Source organism: Alosa alosa, unplaced genomic scaffold, assembly GCF_017589495.1.
Source record: "Alosa alosa isolate M-15738 ecotype Scorff River unplaced genomic scaffold, AALO_Geno_1.1 AALO_1.0_unplaced_5, whole genome shotgun sequence".
Lineage (NCBI taxonomy): Eukaryota > Metazoa > Chordata > Actinopteri > Clupeiformes > Clupeidae > Alosa > Alosa alosa.
The window spans coordinates 355,014-373,509 of record NW_025962652.1 but is presented as its reverse complement, the minus strand read 5'-3'; the positions used below and the strand labels follow the sequence as shown (position 1 = coordinate 373,509).

At 15.1% G+C, this 18,496-nt stretch overlaps 1 pseudogene; it reads left to right on the top strand.

The window, feature by feature from the left end:
* LOC125290453 overlaps nt 1-18,496 on the top strand; it is a 62,827-nt pseudogene that overhangs the window by 39,353 nt on the left and 4,978 nt on the right.

The following is an 18,496-nucleotide window of genomic DNA, read 5'->3' as shown; positions in this document are numbered from 1 at the left end:
ATAAGATTAATTAGGAGATAGAGACATACTAGGATGGAGAAATCCGAAAGGAATTTCTCTTGAGTATGTTATAGGCTATCCCTAAGAAAACTTATGAAATATCTCAATGGTATCAACCTCAACCTTTATAGTAGTATAGTCAAGGTGTAATGTAGAAAATAGAGTACTTAAGGGAGGTAGCCTTATCGGCTGCTAATGATTTTAAGACGTCTATAGGATACTTATTATGTTAAAAAAGAAAGATGTCTTATATTGACAACTGTGTTGGGTCTACATTTTAAGATCTAAAGATTATTATTGTTAACCTAGCTATATATGTTATTATAAAGAAATTTAATTATCTGATTTCAAAAGTAATATCTGTTAATATAGATAAATAGGTAGTCCATAGAGCAATCTATAGATTATTAAATATCATCTGGTAGAGTAAACTTGTATAAGTTCAAGAAAGTAATTAATTAATTTTACTTAAATTTAAAAAAAGATAATAAATTATAGAATGTAGTGGATTTATTAAATAATAAAAAATTATTAGAATTAAACAATAAAGATAAAGAAATAGATATATATTTGACCAAAGTAATATTAAATAAAAATTATATAAATTATGATAAAATAATTCAAAAAATAACTGAAAAAGTAGATGATTATACTTTATATAAATATAAAAAACAGACGATAAAAGAATCCACATTTTATATATATTTATATTTAACAAAGAAGAAGATAAAGAAATAATATGATATATTTAAAAAAAATAAATACATTATCTAATGATAAGTTTTTAAGATTCAACCGACAAAATATCACAAATAAAAAATAATTATTATATAAAATCAACTTTAAAAATTAAAATATATATTTTTTATTATAGAGACAAAATAAAAAAATACCTTACATAAATAATACTTAGTTAAATCATATAAAATTAGAATATATAAAAGAAAATACTAAAAATATAATAAAAGAAAATTAGAATAAAAAAAGTAAAATATAATTGGGATTATTACTACTATAAAAAATATTAAATATATTATCTATCAAATAATTTATAAATTTCAAAAATAAAATTTAAGGTTATTTTAAGTTACCAACGTTCAAAATTTAATCATCCATATGATAAAAGTAAAAATTTATATAGTTCTTTATTTTTTATATAGTACATATCAAAACAATGAAAAAGAATATAAAAAAACATTAGAACCCCTAAACAATATAGAAGAATAGTTTTTAACAATGATTGAGCAGGATTGTTTATTAAATAGAGGAAGTTTAAAATATAATGGTCTTAATTTTAATAGGAAAATTTCAGTATATAAAGTTTTTTATGATATATTTTAGATTCATGGTAATAATATTCAAATAAATAAACTTTTATATACTACTATAGAAACTTTTGAAATTTCTTAAGGCAGAGTAGTAGATGATTATCGTTTTATTTTACATAATTATTATTTTAGAGAATTAATACAAATTGTTGAAATTAATCTTTTGTTAAGTATTAGAAAAAAAATTACAATGATTTTTAGAATAAATTTTTAGAATTAGCATATTTTATTCATAATTTTTTTAATGAATTGGATGATTTGAATATTTATAAATTTAAGTTAATAGATATGTTTAATGAATTTCTTAAAGATTTAGAAAAATATATTAATGAAGTTACAGAAACTAACCAAATATCTATTCAAAATCAGAGGTTAGATAGAATACATTTTAACATGTCTACTAAAATACATGATTATTTATTTCTCGTTTTTCCATTTGATATAAGGTAGATTAATGGTAATTTTAATAAAATTATAAAACCAAAAATAGAACTTTTAGAAACAATTATTTAGAATTAGTTAATAAAATCAGATTTATATATAAATAATTTATTAAAATTTTTTAAAATAGATACAGAAGAAACATTAACTATTGATGAAAGAATTTATAATAGATTAAATATTTCTAAAGGTGTTTATATAAATAAAAATAATTGGACTTTACATAAATATACAAATGTAAGAATAGAAAATTGTCCGGATAATTTTATTATATTAGAATATATTATTTGTACTGATTTCATAATAACTAATATTAATAAATTAGAAGAATCTGTTTCATAGTTAAATTTAGATGAAATAGATGAAAAATTAAATATAGATTCAATTGAAACAAAATAAATGAAAATATTTAGTACTGTTCATAGATTTATCCAATAATAAACTTATTATTAAAAAAAAATAGAATACATAAAAATAAATGAAATGATTATAGATCATATTATTGATTCTCTTTTATAATTTTTTAGTATAAAGAAGAAAATGAAAATTATAACAAAAAAGAAAGTAATGAAATTTTAGAAAATATTGAAAAAATATTATATAATTTAAGTTTATCTATACATATAATAAAATATTTTATTCCTTATATTTTTTTTAATTTAGAATTAATTTTTATTAAAATCAATATAATGATCAACCAAATAATAAAAAGATAATTGAAAATATTTAGTCAAATATAGAATTACTAGAAAATATGATGAAATATGAAATTGATATTTGTCAAAAAAATTTAGATAAAGTTAGATATAAAAATGATGATAATTATGAAAAGAAATATTTAAAAGAATATTATAATTTTATAAAATAGCAAAATGATAATATTATAAAAAATAACAATTTAAATACAAAAGAATCCTTAATTATAGAACATAATAGATTAATAGAATTATATAAATCACATGTATAGAAATTAATAGTTTCTATAAAGGACTTTACAGATTATATTAAAAAATCAAATAAAAATCAATTTTTTGCAATAAAAGATTGTCAAAGGAATAATATAGAATATATGTTATATAAAATTAGATCAAGTAATGTAGAAAATGAAAGGAAATTATTTGATTATTGTGAAGAAAAAAATATAGAAATATTTTTTGATATACCTAAATATTAGATTCAACAAATTATTTTTTAATTAAATTTTTTTAGAGATTTTAAATTAAACTTATTTTTTATAAATATCACCGGCTAATTAAAATGAATAAAATGTTAGAGTTAGAAATCAGAAGTAAAAGATAGATCTGAGATAATAATTTTACAGAAATAGTTGATTCTATAGTAGGAAATTTTTATAAAGATAAAAAAACAATTGTTATTGCTCATTTTAAAGAATTATATTTCTATATATTAGAAGATATTAATACAAAGTTAATTTTAGAAAATACTAATATAAAGTTAATAAATTATATAAAATTAAAAAGAATAAAAAAACTATTTTTATTAAAAGATAATGGGACAGATTTTTTAATAGTTTTATTTTGAAATTTAGAACTTATAATAATAGAATGTGATAATTCAAATAAAATAAATATCTTAAAAAAATTTAAATTAGAAAAAACATATAAAGATAATGAATTTATTTCTTCTGATGAGAAACATAGATTTTTAGAAAATAAATATGATGAAATAAATGAAAATCTTATATATTTATTTAATGAAAATACATATTATACTATATCATCCAATAAGAGATTTTTAATAATTTATAATAAACATTCATATTTTTATATATTAGATATAAAAAATAAAAATCTAAAATTAATAAAAAATATAGATATAACAATTTCTGAATTAGTAAATTTTGAATTATTAAACGATGAAAAATTATTAATTGTATTATAGAAAAATAAATTAGCTTATTTAAAAATATATAATATTGATTTAGTAAATTTAAAAATTAGTATATGTAATGATTATAATAATATTTTAAATGAAATTAAATTTTTCTCTTAGAATAATGATAATTATGTTGCAAAATTTATAAATATTAAAAATTGAATTTTATTATCTATTAGTGATAATACTAAGTTTATATACTTTTTTTATATTAATTCAAATAATCAACTTATATTTTATAAAGATAAAAGTTTAAATGATTTTAAAGAATCACCTTTTATTTATATTTTTTAGTATGCTATAATAGATAATAATAATATAGCAATATCTACTGCTTCAGATATAATTCTATGTAATTTAATATTTGAAGATAATAAAATAGATATAAAATATAATTTTATAATGAAAAATGTTAATATGATTATAACTACTTTTACATACATTATTAATGGTATTATTTTTTTTAACTGTTTAAATTTAAATCTTAATAATGGATTTTTTATAAATACAACCCATATATATGATAAAAATCAAACTTTAATAATTCATTATATCTGAAATTTATATACAAAATTTTTATTAAAAAAATTTAAATACTGATATTTACTAAATAATGATGGTTTAATTAATCTAGATTATGAAGTTATAAAAGATTATATGTGTAATTATTTTCATGGTTATTTTGATTATCCGACTTATATATTATATTATTATATGTTTGAATTAGAAAAATTAAAAAGTATAAATATTAATAATATTAATAATATTTTTTTATATAGCGATCATATATTTGCAACAGGAAATGATTTTACTCTCATATTTAATAATAATTTAGAAAAATCAAATATATATCATAAAATAGATTTAAAAAAAGAAACCAAATTTATTTATTTTAAAGATAATATAACATATTATTTTACTAATAATTATTGTACTATATTTGATAATGAATGAAATATTATTAATAAAATAAATTTTAATAATAATATATATGAAGTTTAGAATTCAACAGATTATTTTTCAATAAAATTTATAATAAATAGTAATATTAAATATATTATATATAAAATATCATCTAATATGAATATTATTAAAGAATTTGATATTAATTTTTCATATTTTTATCTATCATATTAGAATAATCAAATATTTATTATCGATGAAAATAAATTATATCTATATGATATAATAAATGATGAATTAAAAGAATTTAAATCAAAAAATATATATAATAATAATCCAGAAATGAATTAGTTTTTAATAAAAAATAATATACTTATATTATTAAAAAATAAAAAAATTATAGAATTTTATAATATGAATAAAGAAACTAATGATGATATAGAAATCATGAAAATTAATGATGATATAAAAAAAACAAATTCATATAGTTCTATTAATAAAAAAATAAATTTAAAATATCATAATGATATCATAATGAAAGAAATAGTAGAATATAAAAATTATAATACTGAAATACTTATATTTTTCTATAGTAAAAATGATAATTATTCATATTTAATAAATATAAAATTATCTGAAGTAGATATGATAAAAAATAAAATAAATGTAACTATTTCATGTTTTAATATCAATATTAAAAATATTTTATATTTTGATTCCTTTTTTTATATAAATAATAGTAATATACTAGAAAAATATAATGTATTAAAATATTAGGATTTTAATACATTATATAGTTTATATCAGAAGAAAAAAATATCAGAAGAAAATTTAGGGTGAAAAGTATCCTTTTATTATTTATCAAATATATTATGGATTAATTTATATTATAGTAAAAAAGAAAAAATTAGTACAATAATTATGTTAGATCATAAATTACATGTAAAAGCAGAAAATATTCTTAAAAATATAAAAAATATATTTTTTTATATAACTATATATGATATATCAAATAAAAAATATATTATTGCTTTAAATCAAGATATACATCAAAATTAGTTTAATAATACATTAACTTGCTATATAGTTTTAAATATATTTGATATGGAATTAAATTTATTAGATGAATATATATTTAATAATTTTTATTTTAAATATAAAAATCCAAATGATCCAATGAATGTAAAAATTGAAAAAATAAATAATAATATAATTATAATGATAAAAGAAATTATATTTATATTTACAATAGAAAAAAATAAATTATATAAATTATATGAAATGGTTTATAATAATATAATAGATATAAAATTATTAAATGATAAAATTTTCTTAATATATGAAAATATGATATGTATTTATATATTAAAAAATCATAATATTTTTGATAAACTATCATCCTTTTTTAATAATAATCCAAATAAATGTATTTTTAAAAAATATTTATTCAATAAAAATTTAGTAGTTATCTAAATCCTTTTCTTCAATAATAATTTTAAATAATAATGATCTTACTTATATAATATTAAAATCAAATATTAATAAAAAAATTATAAATATTTATTCTATTGATTTTAATAATCCTAAATATTAGTATATATCATATTTTATTGAATTTAATGATCTTATTATGGGTGAAATCTATAAAATTAATAACTTTAAATTTATGGTTAAATTAAATTCAGGTGAACTTCTTATAATTAGTTTTCTATTATCTCAAAATATAAAATATAAAAAAGAAAATACTATAAATAATGAATATAATGAATATAAGTGTTCTAATAATATATCTTTATATTTATTAAATAATTAATTTTGAAAATAATAATTAAAATATTTTTTTCTTAAATTTAAATTTCTACTTTTCAACTATTTTTAGATTATATAGTATAATAGTATAAAATCTAATATAAAATAATTATAGATATATAGTAACAATAAATTTATATCTATATTTATTATTCTATTAATTAACAATAATATTTGTATTTTCAATTATAAAGTTATATTTAAGATATATTAGTATTATATAATATATCAATTAATATAGATAAGCATTGTTATATATATTTGATATCTTAACAATAAAAATTTATTCAATAGTGTAAATATTTTAGAATAAATTAAAAAAAGATGAATAAAAAAATGAAGATGGAATTTGTAATAAGTATGATATAAAAAAATATTTTTATAATTAAAAATTATTAATTATTTATTATAAATATCTTATAATTTATGATAAAAATACAGTGGTATATTTAAGAAATAAATTTAAAAAAGATTAGTTTATAAATTTATTTTAAATATGATAATTTAAAAAAAATAATTATTACTAAAAACTTAATTAAAAGTAAAATCTTTAAAAATATTTAAATTTTATAGGTATTTAAATATATAAAAATATATAAAAATAAAATAATATAAAATTAATTATTTCATTTTTTATTCTAAAATATTCTCTTTCTTTTTTTATAAAATATAACAACAATAACAAAAAATATCAATATAATAACAATAAATATTATTATTAATTTACTTTTATCTAAGATTCTAATATTGATAAATATCTTTTCATCTATAGTATCTTTTATATTTAGTAAATTATCTTTATATGTCTTTATTTTTTCTTTTATAATTAGGTCAAATTCTTTTTTTAAAAAATCATTTATATTATATAAAATATTTGAATAATTAAAAACTGTATATAATTCTAAATTTTTAAAATCTTGAATAAAATTATTATATTCTATATTAAATTCTTTTGAAATATTATTATTTATAGATTTTACATATTCTTTAATTTCATCTATTTCATTCTTTATAAATCAACAATATCCATTTAACTTATCAATAAATTTATGCATTATACTATCAGACACAGATTGTTCCATTATATTTTTTGATATCCTATATAATTTACTATCTGTGAAATTATTAGGTTTTTTAATTTTTTTTTAAATATATTACTATAGAAAATGTATTTCGATGTTTTATTGATTCTAAAAAATATATAGTATTCTTATTACTAAATATATTTTTAAATTCCTATACTATATCTTTATTGTTTAAAATATTATATTTAATTTCTGATTTAAAATTTTTAATTATATTATTATCCAAAGAAATTATTGTTGTTAACGTATCTATTACTATTTCATTAAAATCTCTATATTTTTTATAATTTGAAATTTGATCAATAATTTTATATTTTATTTCTTTTTTATTAACTTCTATTTTATCTAATAAAACTTTAAAGTTTATAAATAATTCTCAATGAAATTCTATTCCTCGATTACTATTTGAATTTATTATATTTTTATTATAAAATCCTACTTCTGCTTTATTAAATATTTCTTCTATTTCTTTATCTGATAATATTCAGTCTGATTGATCATATAACTATCTATTATTTATTATTGTTAATAATTTATTTAATTCATTTTCATTATTAACTCCCAATGAAATTATATTTTTAATATTCTATTTGATATTATTTATTTTTTTAATTAATTGATTTAAATTATTAATAATATTTTTTTTATATTGACTTAATTTATCTTTATCTGTTATATTTTTTATTCTACTGATAATAAATATTATTAATATTAAGTTTATGTTTAAGTTCATATTTAAAATAATAATAACATAAAAAAATATATAATTATTATTTTTAACAGACACCACTTTATATAAAATTAAATAAAATTAAATGATATTTTATTATTATATATTAGTTAGTTTTCTTAATTTATTAATTATAATAAATAAAAACTGTAAAATTAATTATTTTATTTTATTGTTTATTATTAAATGTAAACTTTTTTTATTTTTATTTTATAGACTATATATAAAATAATAAAAAATATTAATAATATGATTATAACTATAATTATGATTGTTATAATTAGTTTATAATTAATTTTTTCTTCAGAATCAACAATTATATTCTAAATTTGTAATATATTTTCTTTTATTATATTTATTAGGGTTATTAAATTATCTTTATATGTTTTAATATTTTCTTTTATAATTAATGTTAATTGTTTTTCAATAGAATCATTTATATTATAATTAACTTTTGAATATAATCAATGACCTAATTTTTTTATTATTTATAATACTATTAATGAGATCATCATAATTTTTATTAAATGTATTAGAAAGATTTTTTTTTATCTGTATTTTTTACATGATTTTTAATTTTATCTATTTCTTCTAATGAAAATAAAAAAAATCCATTTAATTTTTTTATAAAATTATCCATTATATCATTATCTTTTGTTTTTTCTTTTATTTCTAATGCTAACTTATATAAATCACTATTTTTATATTTATCGGATTTTTCTAAATATTTATAATTTATTTTTATTGAAATTTTTTCCGATATCATTAATTTAGAAAAATTTTCAAATCCCATATTAGTAGTAAATATATTTTTTAATAGTTCTTTTATAACTTTTATTATTTATAATTTTTTGATTTAAATTCTTCAAATATATCTTTATTTTTTAAAGAAATTTTTAGTATTATACCATTTTCATCTATATCTGGTAAATGTGTTATAGTTTGATCAATAACATTATATTCTATTTCTTTATTATCTATTATTATTTTTTCTAATAATTGATATCAATCAATTCCTTTTTCTATATTAAATGCAAATCCTTTTTCACTATTTGATTCTCCTATAGTCTTATCTTCATTATAAAATCCTACATATGATTTATTTAATATTGTTTTTAATTTTTCATCTGATAATTTTCAGTCTGATTGATCAACTAATTTTATTTCATCTATTTTATTTAATAAATCTTTTAATTGATTTTTATCTTCTTTTTTAATATATTTTAATGAAACAATATTATTAATATTCTATAAAATATTTTTTATTTTTTCTTTTAACATTTCATGATTAAGTTCCTATGTATTTTTATTATATAATCTTTCAATATTTTTAAAAACATTATGTATATTTCATTTTTTAATATTTGGAAGAATACTTAGTAAATTCTCATCTTTAGTTATATTTTCTAATTCATTAAAATTTTTAACAATAATGTCTATATATTGATCTAATTTGTATTTATCTGTATCATTTTTTATTTTACTGATAATAAATATTGTTAATATGATTTTTAAGTTTAACTTCATAATTTATAATATTTTGTGTTAAAATTTATTATTTATTTATTTTTTAATTTTAAATGATAAACTTATTCGTTTTTTCTTTAGAACAAAATATAATTATTATAATAATTGAAAATATAACTAATATAAGTAAAAATATTGCAGTTATTCATTTATTTTTATTTGTAATGTTAATAGATATATTCTAAATTTGAAATGTTTTTTCATCTATTGCTTTTTTTATATTTAGTAAATTATCTTTATATGTTTTTATTTTTCCTTTTATATTAGATTTTAATTCTTTTTCTAAAAAATCATTTATATTATAGTATACACATGAATATATTAATTTTCAAGGAATTTCAATATTTTTAAAATGATTAATATAATTATCATATCCAGCATTAAATTCTTCAGAAATATTTATATCTATATCTTTTACAAATGCTTTATCTTTTATTATTTCATCTTTTATAAATAAATAAAATCCATTTAGTTTATATATAAAGTTATTAATTATAATATTATCATTAGATTTTTCCTTTATATTTTTTGCTATTTCATGTAAACTATTATCTCTAAAATTCTAAGATTTTAAAATATCTTTTGTATATATTTCTATTTCAAACATGTTTTGATTTTTTATTGAATCTAAAAAATTAGAAATATCATTATTAAATATATTATTTAATATATTTTTTTTATTTTGGTTATTTAATATATTGTTTTTAATTTGTAATTTAAAATTTTCAATCATATTATCTTCTAAAAAAAACTTTTATAATTAAATTTATTCTAAATTTTTTATTATAATCACAATCTATATTTATATTATCAGTTGAATTTTGATCAAAAAGATTATATTTTATTATTTTATTATCTATTTTTATTTTATCTAATAATCTAATATAATTATTAAACAAGTCTATAGAAAACATTAATCCCATATTACTATTTGATTTCTATAATAAACTATTATAAAATCCTACTTCTGCTTTATTAAATATTTCTTCTATTTCTTTATCTGATAATATTCAGTCTGATTGATCATATAACTATCTATTATTTATTATTGTTAATAATTTATTTAATTCATTTTCATTATTAACTCCCAATGAAATTATATTTTTAATATTCTATTTGATATTAATTATTTTTTCTTTTAATATATTATGATTTATATAAGGTGTTTTTTCATCATATAATCTTTGAAGATTTTGAAATACATTATATAAATTCCATTTTTCTTCATCTAAAAAATTATTTAATAAATCTTCATTTTTAATTATTTTTTCTAATTGATTTAAATTATTAATAATATTATTTTTATATTGACTTAATTTATCTTTATCTGTTATATTTTTTATTCTACTGATAATAAATATTATTAATATTAAGTTTATGTTTAAGTTCATATTTAAAATAATAATAACATAAAAAAATATATAATTATTATTTTTAACAGACACCACTTTATATAAAATTAAATAAAATTAAACAAAATTCAAATATTATAAATAATTTTAAATTAAATTTTATTTCATATTTCTTTTCGTTCTTTTCTACTCATATTAAATTCATTATATAAATATATATTTTTTAATATATTTTCTCTATAAATCTATATTCTTATAGTTATCTATGGACCTATTTCCTATAAAAAAACTTTCTAATCTTTTAATAAATATCGATATTTTTTAATAAATATAAATTGTTTATATCATTTAAAACATATTATCTATCTACCTAAATAATTTTCTCTTTTATCAAATAATGACTAAAGATTATTTTTTATTTTCTATTTAATAAAATTAAGACTATTGTTATTATCATCATCAAATCCTTTAAATATAACTTCAGGTATATGTCCTGTTTCTTCTCCTCTATTTTTTATATTTTTTCTTAATATAAATCTACTTATTCTATACATAACCATAGGACCATATGGTAATTTTATATGTAAAAAATGTACTAATTCTTTATTATTAAAACATAACTATATTATATCTGTAAATTTGTTTTTATATGATAATTCCATAAATTTTTCTAATTTTACATCTCCTCTATTATAATAATATGAATTTGGAAAAAAATATAATAAATCTTTTATATATTCTTTCTATTTATTATTTAATTTTTCTGTATGTGTTATTAATATTTTAGATATACAATCAGTAATTTTAATAATTTCATTCATCTATTTTTATTATTTAATTTTATTTCTTATTTGTGTTTTTAATATTATAAAATAAGTGTAATTGAAATAATGTTACTTAATTATCCATGAAAACATATTCTTGACTATCTTCTACTGGAGTTTGAGTTTGTATTCTTGTATTATCTAAAATTTTAGAAATTTTATCCTAATATTTTGCGACTAACTAAACAAATATAATTAATAAAACAGCTAATATAATATATGTCTTTACATTTCCAATAAATGTTTTTCTATAATCTAATTGATTTGTAAAATATGGATATCTTTTTTCACTTTCTGTTTTATATAAATCTATTAGACTTGTAAAATGAACTTTATCCGAATCTCCTTTAAAACTTATCATACCAACAGTTGGTTCTAAATGCTAATTTATTTTTTCTTCTGTATCTAATGGAAATTTTCTATGTACTACTCTTAATTTTATTATTAAATTTTTAAATTCATTATTTATTATTTTTTGCTAATCTGATATAACACATTCTAAATTTCCTGTTGGTAAAAATATTGATCCCATTTTTATTTCATTTTGTGATATCTAATATACGGATGCTGCTGCATATTTTTTCATATCTTCCATATTTAATGTTGTTTTTAATCCTGATGAAGCTTCATATAATTCTTTAATTAATCCTGGATGTTCTTTTGAACAAAAACGACCTGAAGGTAATACTACTGGTGCACTAGTTATAGTATAAAATTTATCTGTTTTTTTAGTAAATATTTTGTCTATATTTTCTATGTAATCATTCTAATTATCATTTGATATTATATCTATACTTACTTCTATTGGTTGATAATCTTCACTAAACAAAAATAACTAATAAGAATAATATGTTGAGTTTTTTGTCTATACTATTGTTACTGGATATGACTACTTAGATATAATCACATCAAATCCTTGAAATATACTCTATTCAAAATAATCTTCTAAATTAATAGTATCAAATCCTACTGATAACTAAGAAAAAAGTTCTGATTTAGGATCCTTTTTAGTTTTATTTTCTTTATTAGTAATATATAAATCTAATATTTTTTGATTCATAGTATTTTTCATCATTTTTTCATCTTCTTCATCTTGAAAAAATATATCTTCATCTTCATTATCTTCCTTTTTATCTTCATTTTCTCCTTTCTTTTTATCTTCTTCCTCCTTTTTCTTTTTTTCTTCATCAAGTAGTTCAATACATTTAAGTTTATTCTTTGATTCTATATATTCATATTTTATAAATGGTATAAAATCTGTTAATAATTTGTTTATGTTTTCCTATTCTTTTAAAAAACTAATGCTCATATATTTCTCTTCATCTGCACACATATTAAAATATAAATCTTTATTATGAAAAAATATTATTGAAAGATATTTAGGTATAATTTTATTCTTTGGATCAATTTCAGAATTAATTATAAGTTCCAATAATATTGTTGAAAAAAATTTTAATGATGAATGGAAACCTTCCTATTCATCTATTTTTGATACTAACTAAGTTTTAGTATCACTCTAAATATCCTAACCATTTAAATCTGATAATTGAAAATTTATACATTCTTCGTATGTATTACACTTATTATATAAAATAGACATGATACAGTTATGGTAACTTGTAATAAGATCAAATGGTAAATAATAAGCTGCTGATAATATATTCTATTTACTTTCACAAAATAACTTTTGACCTTGCATTACTAAAAAACCTGCTATCATTATATATATAATTTTGTTGTTATTCATTTTTATTTTTATGTTAGTTAAATAACACAAATTGACTAAAAATTGATATGATTTTAAAAAAAATATTCAAAATTTTTAGATAATAAATTAATAAAAAGTATTTTATAAACAAAATTGAATTTTATTTAATTAAAACAGATGTAACTATTTCCTTAGATAATTTAAATGGATTTGAAATATCATTATATATAATTGATATTAAACATTCTTTACTCTATTCTTTTTTATAAAAAATAATAAATGGCTAAGTAGTAATTACTTCCTATTCAAATTCTAATAAATATTTATTTTTTATAGGAATTGTTTTAAATTTATAAACATTATTCTCCTATATATTATCATTATTATCATAACATTCTATGTTTATCTATATTTTATCTGATTTTATATCATGTTCTTTTAAGTATATATAAAATAAATTACTATTTTTATTATCTTGTATTGTATTATTTTCCTTATTTTCTAACTTTATTTCCTAACTATTATGTAAATCTATTCCATAAAATATTGAAAAAGCATTTGTATTTTCACTTCTTCCTATACAAAATATTAAATCCTTTTCTTCTATTAATTTATCTTCTTTTTTTATAGTATTTTCATTATCTATATCTTCTATAATACTATTACTATCTGGATATATTATATAATTCTTTGGTAATTTTATTTCACTTAAAAATTCTTCTTTATCTAATATTAATTTAAAAATATTCAATTTATCTCTAACTATTTTACCTATTTTCTCTCTATATATTAATTCACAACTATTATTTTCTAATTTATATATTTCATACTCATTATTTGAATCTATTAATATATTTTTAGTTGTTTTATCTAAATAAATATCTCTTTCTAAACATAACCCTTCAAATATAACAAAAAATAATATTATTAAGTTTAATATTTTCATATTTTTGTGTTAAATTAATTTCTATAAAAAATGAAAAATTATATTAATTTTATATTTTTATCATAATTTTCATGAATAGAAATTATATAAAATGAAAAATTTCAGAAAATATTAAAATAAAAAATGAAAATAATAAAATAATTAATAAAATAACAAACTGAGTAAAAATAATTTTTTCAATATCTTATTTAGGTCATAATTATTCAGGATTTTCATTTAATGGATAGGAAATTAATACTGTTGAAAATATTTTATTCAAAATTTTGTTTAAAAGAAAATGAACTACTTATCCACCATTAGATTATTCAAGATCTTCTAGAACAGATTCCGAAGTTTCTGCAATTGGTAATATAATATCTTTTAAAATAATAAAACTAAATAATTATTTATCTATAAATAATGAATTACCTGATGATATTAAAATAATAAATTTTTGAATATGTAATAAAGAAGATTTTCATGCATAGTATGATTGTATTTCAAGAGAATATAAATATTATTTACCATATATAGATCTTGATTTTAATCAAATAAATACTGCTTTAACTATAATAAAAAATAAAGAATTAGATTATACAAATTTTTGTAAATTAAAAAAAGAAAAAAATTATAGTAGAATTAGAATAATATATGATTGTAATATAGAAAAAATAAAAAATTATATAATATTTTATTTTAAAGCTAATGGATTCTTATGAAGATAGATAAGATTTTTAGTTAGTTATTTAATAAAAATTGGAAATAATAAATTTACTATAAATCAATTTCAAAATTTATTTATAAATATTAATATAGGAAATATATCTAAATGTAGTTTAGTTTCTGGAAAATATTTAATATTAACAAAATGTAATTATAATTAGGAAATATTTAATTTTTCTAATATAAATAATAATATAAAAATAAATATAGATGAAATAAATTTTAAATTATTTTTTTATAATAAAATTAATAGTTAGAATTAGAAAATTTATATAATTAATTCAATAGAAATAATTGAAAATTATATAAAAATAAATAATATATTATTAGAAAATACATTTTCTAATATATACTTTATTGTAATAAATAAAAAATATATTTAATGAAATAAATAAATTAATAGAAATTGTAGAAATATTAATAACAAAAGAAAATATTATTCTATATTTAGAAATTAAAATAAAATATTTAAATGATATAATAAATAAATATAATATAAATACATATAATAATATAGAAAATGCATTAAATAAATTAAAAATATTATATTTTCAAAATAAAATTAATTAACACTAATAATAAAAATGGAAAAATTAAATTTAGATTTTATATCAAAAGATATGAGAATAAAAACAAATATATAGTCAGTAGAAACTCCAATATATCCAAAACAAAATAATTTTCAATTTTTTAAAGGTACTACTACATTAGCAATGAAATTTAAAGATGGAATAATAGTAGCTGTAGATTCAAGAGCATCTGCAGGAAGTGTTGTTAGATCAAATACAGTTCATAAAGTTTTAAGAATAGGAAAAAGAATTTTAGGAACTATGGCTGGTGGAGCTGCTGATTGCGCATATTGAGAAAAAATATTAGCAGCAGAATTAAGATTAAAAAGAATAGAAAAAAATAATATAAATTCTACCGATAATGTTTTAGAAGCAAGTAGAATTTTATCTAATTATATTTATAAATATAAAGGTTATGGTTTAAGTATGGGTACTATGATATGTGGATATGATGATATTAGAAAATTTCAAATATATTACATAGATGATCATGCTAATAGAATAGAAAATAATTATTTCAGTGTAGGCTCTGGTTCTATTTATGCATATGGTATATTAGATACAGATTATAAATTTGATTTAGAATTAGATGAAGCAATAGAATTAGGAAAAAAAGCTATATATTTTGCTACAAAAAGAGATGGTGCTTCTGGTGGTATTATCAATATATATTATATAAATAATAAAGAATGAGATCATATTTATTCATAGGATATGAATGACACTATAATAAAATCATAAATAAATTATTTATTTTTATATTTTATAAACAAATTAAGTTAAATATTATTAATAATTTAAATAATAATAAAAAAATCATATATATCTTTATTTTCTATATCCTATATTTCTCAATTATTTTCATTTATTAAATGCAATAATGTAATAAAACAATAAGAAGATGTTGTATTACATTTAATTATAATATCACTAAATTTATTTATTCCACTTTTTATAAGATTATAAATATTATTTTTTAATATCTTTATATCAATATATTTAGAAAACATATCAATATTATCTATTCCCACAGTTAGTTCATTAATATTAATAATCTGAGTCTAATTATTATTCAATTGATCTTTATCATATTCCATATTATTAGAATTATTATATATAGTATTATCAATATCATCAAACTATATTAAAGTATTTTCTTTATTTTCTATTTTATTATTTTTTATTATAAATAAATTATCTATATCTACTAAAGTATTAAAATATTTTTTAGTATTTACTTTTTTTAATACTTTACTTTTACCTACTCTTCCTATTTTCTATATTCATTCTATATCTATATTTATTTCATTAAAATTTATTATTTCATTCTATATTTTTTCTTTTTTATTTTCATATATTTTACTATCAGATTTAAAACTATTTTCTTTTATATTTTCTACATTTAATTCTAATGATTGATCTATTATTTCATTATTAAAATTTTCTATTTTTGATACTGAAATATCATTTGATATATCATTTAAAATATTTTCCTATTTTTTAATTTTATTTATTTTAAGATCTTTATCTTTATAGTCAATATAATTTTTCATTTTTAAAATATCTAAATTATTTTTATTCTAAATATTCTATTCTATTAAATATTCATTATATTTTATTCTATTAGATAATAAATAATTTGGATTATTATTTGTTATTTTATAATAAAATCTATTTAATTCTATATTATGTTCAATATTTTCAGATAAATTTATCTAATTAATATTAGTAATTGTTTTACTTTTTATATTTTTATATTTTCTATTTTCTTTATCTTCTTCCGTGTCATTTGATTCATTATCTTTTTCATTTTTATTATCTCCTAATCCTGTTAAAAATTTATATGTATCAGAATAAATAGTATCTATTCTAGTAGAATATATCTAAGCAGATGCTTCTAAAACTATACCTGCTTTCTAAAAATTATTTTCCTATTTTTCTAATGCTATTTCTTCTATATAATCTATTAATTTTAAATTTCATGTATTCTACTATGTTATTTTATTTTTATTTAATAATTCAATACATCTATTATATAATTCAAATATTTCGGTATCTATATATTCTATACTATTCTATTTTTTTATATTATTTTCGTTTATTTCTTTCTAATCATCGTTTTCTTCTAATTTTATTCTTTTGTTATTATTTTTATATTTTTTCATTATTAATTTAATGTTTAAAAATAAAACACAAATAAATCAATATATTTTTTAACTCAATCTTATTTATTTTTATATTTTATATTTTTATCTTATTTTCTTTTTTTAAAAAAATAAAAAAAAAATAAAAATATTATTATGACAAATTTAAATAAAATAATATCATTGATTAATAATAACAAAATAACTCAATTAGAGAAAATAATAACTGAATATACAAAGAAAAACAAAAATAAAAAATTTTTACTTCTTATTAAGACAATATATTTTATAAAAATTTAGAAATTTAATGAAGCAGAAATTTGTTTTAAAAATTTAGATAAAAACTTTCCAATAGACTGAATAAATATTATAGAAATGATTTCTATAGAATTAAATAACTATAAATACATTATAAAATATTATGAAAAAAATTCTAATAAAGTAATAATAGATAAAAAATAGATAAATCAAAAACTTATTTATTTTTACTTATTATCTAATAAATTAGAAAAAATTATAATAATCTGTTTAG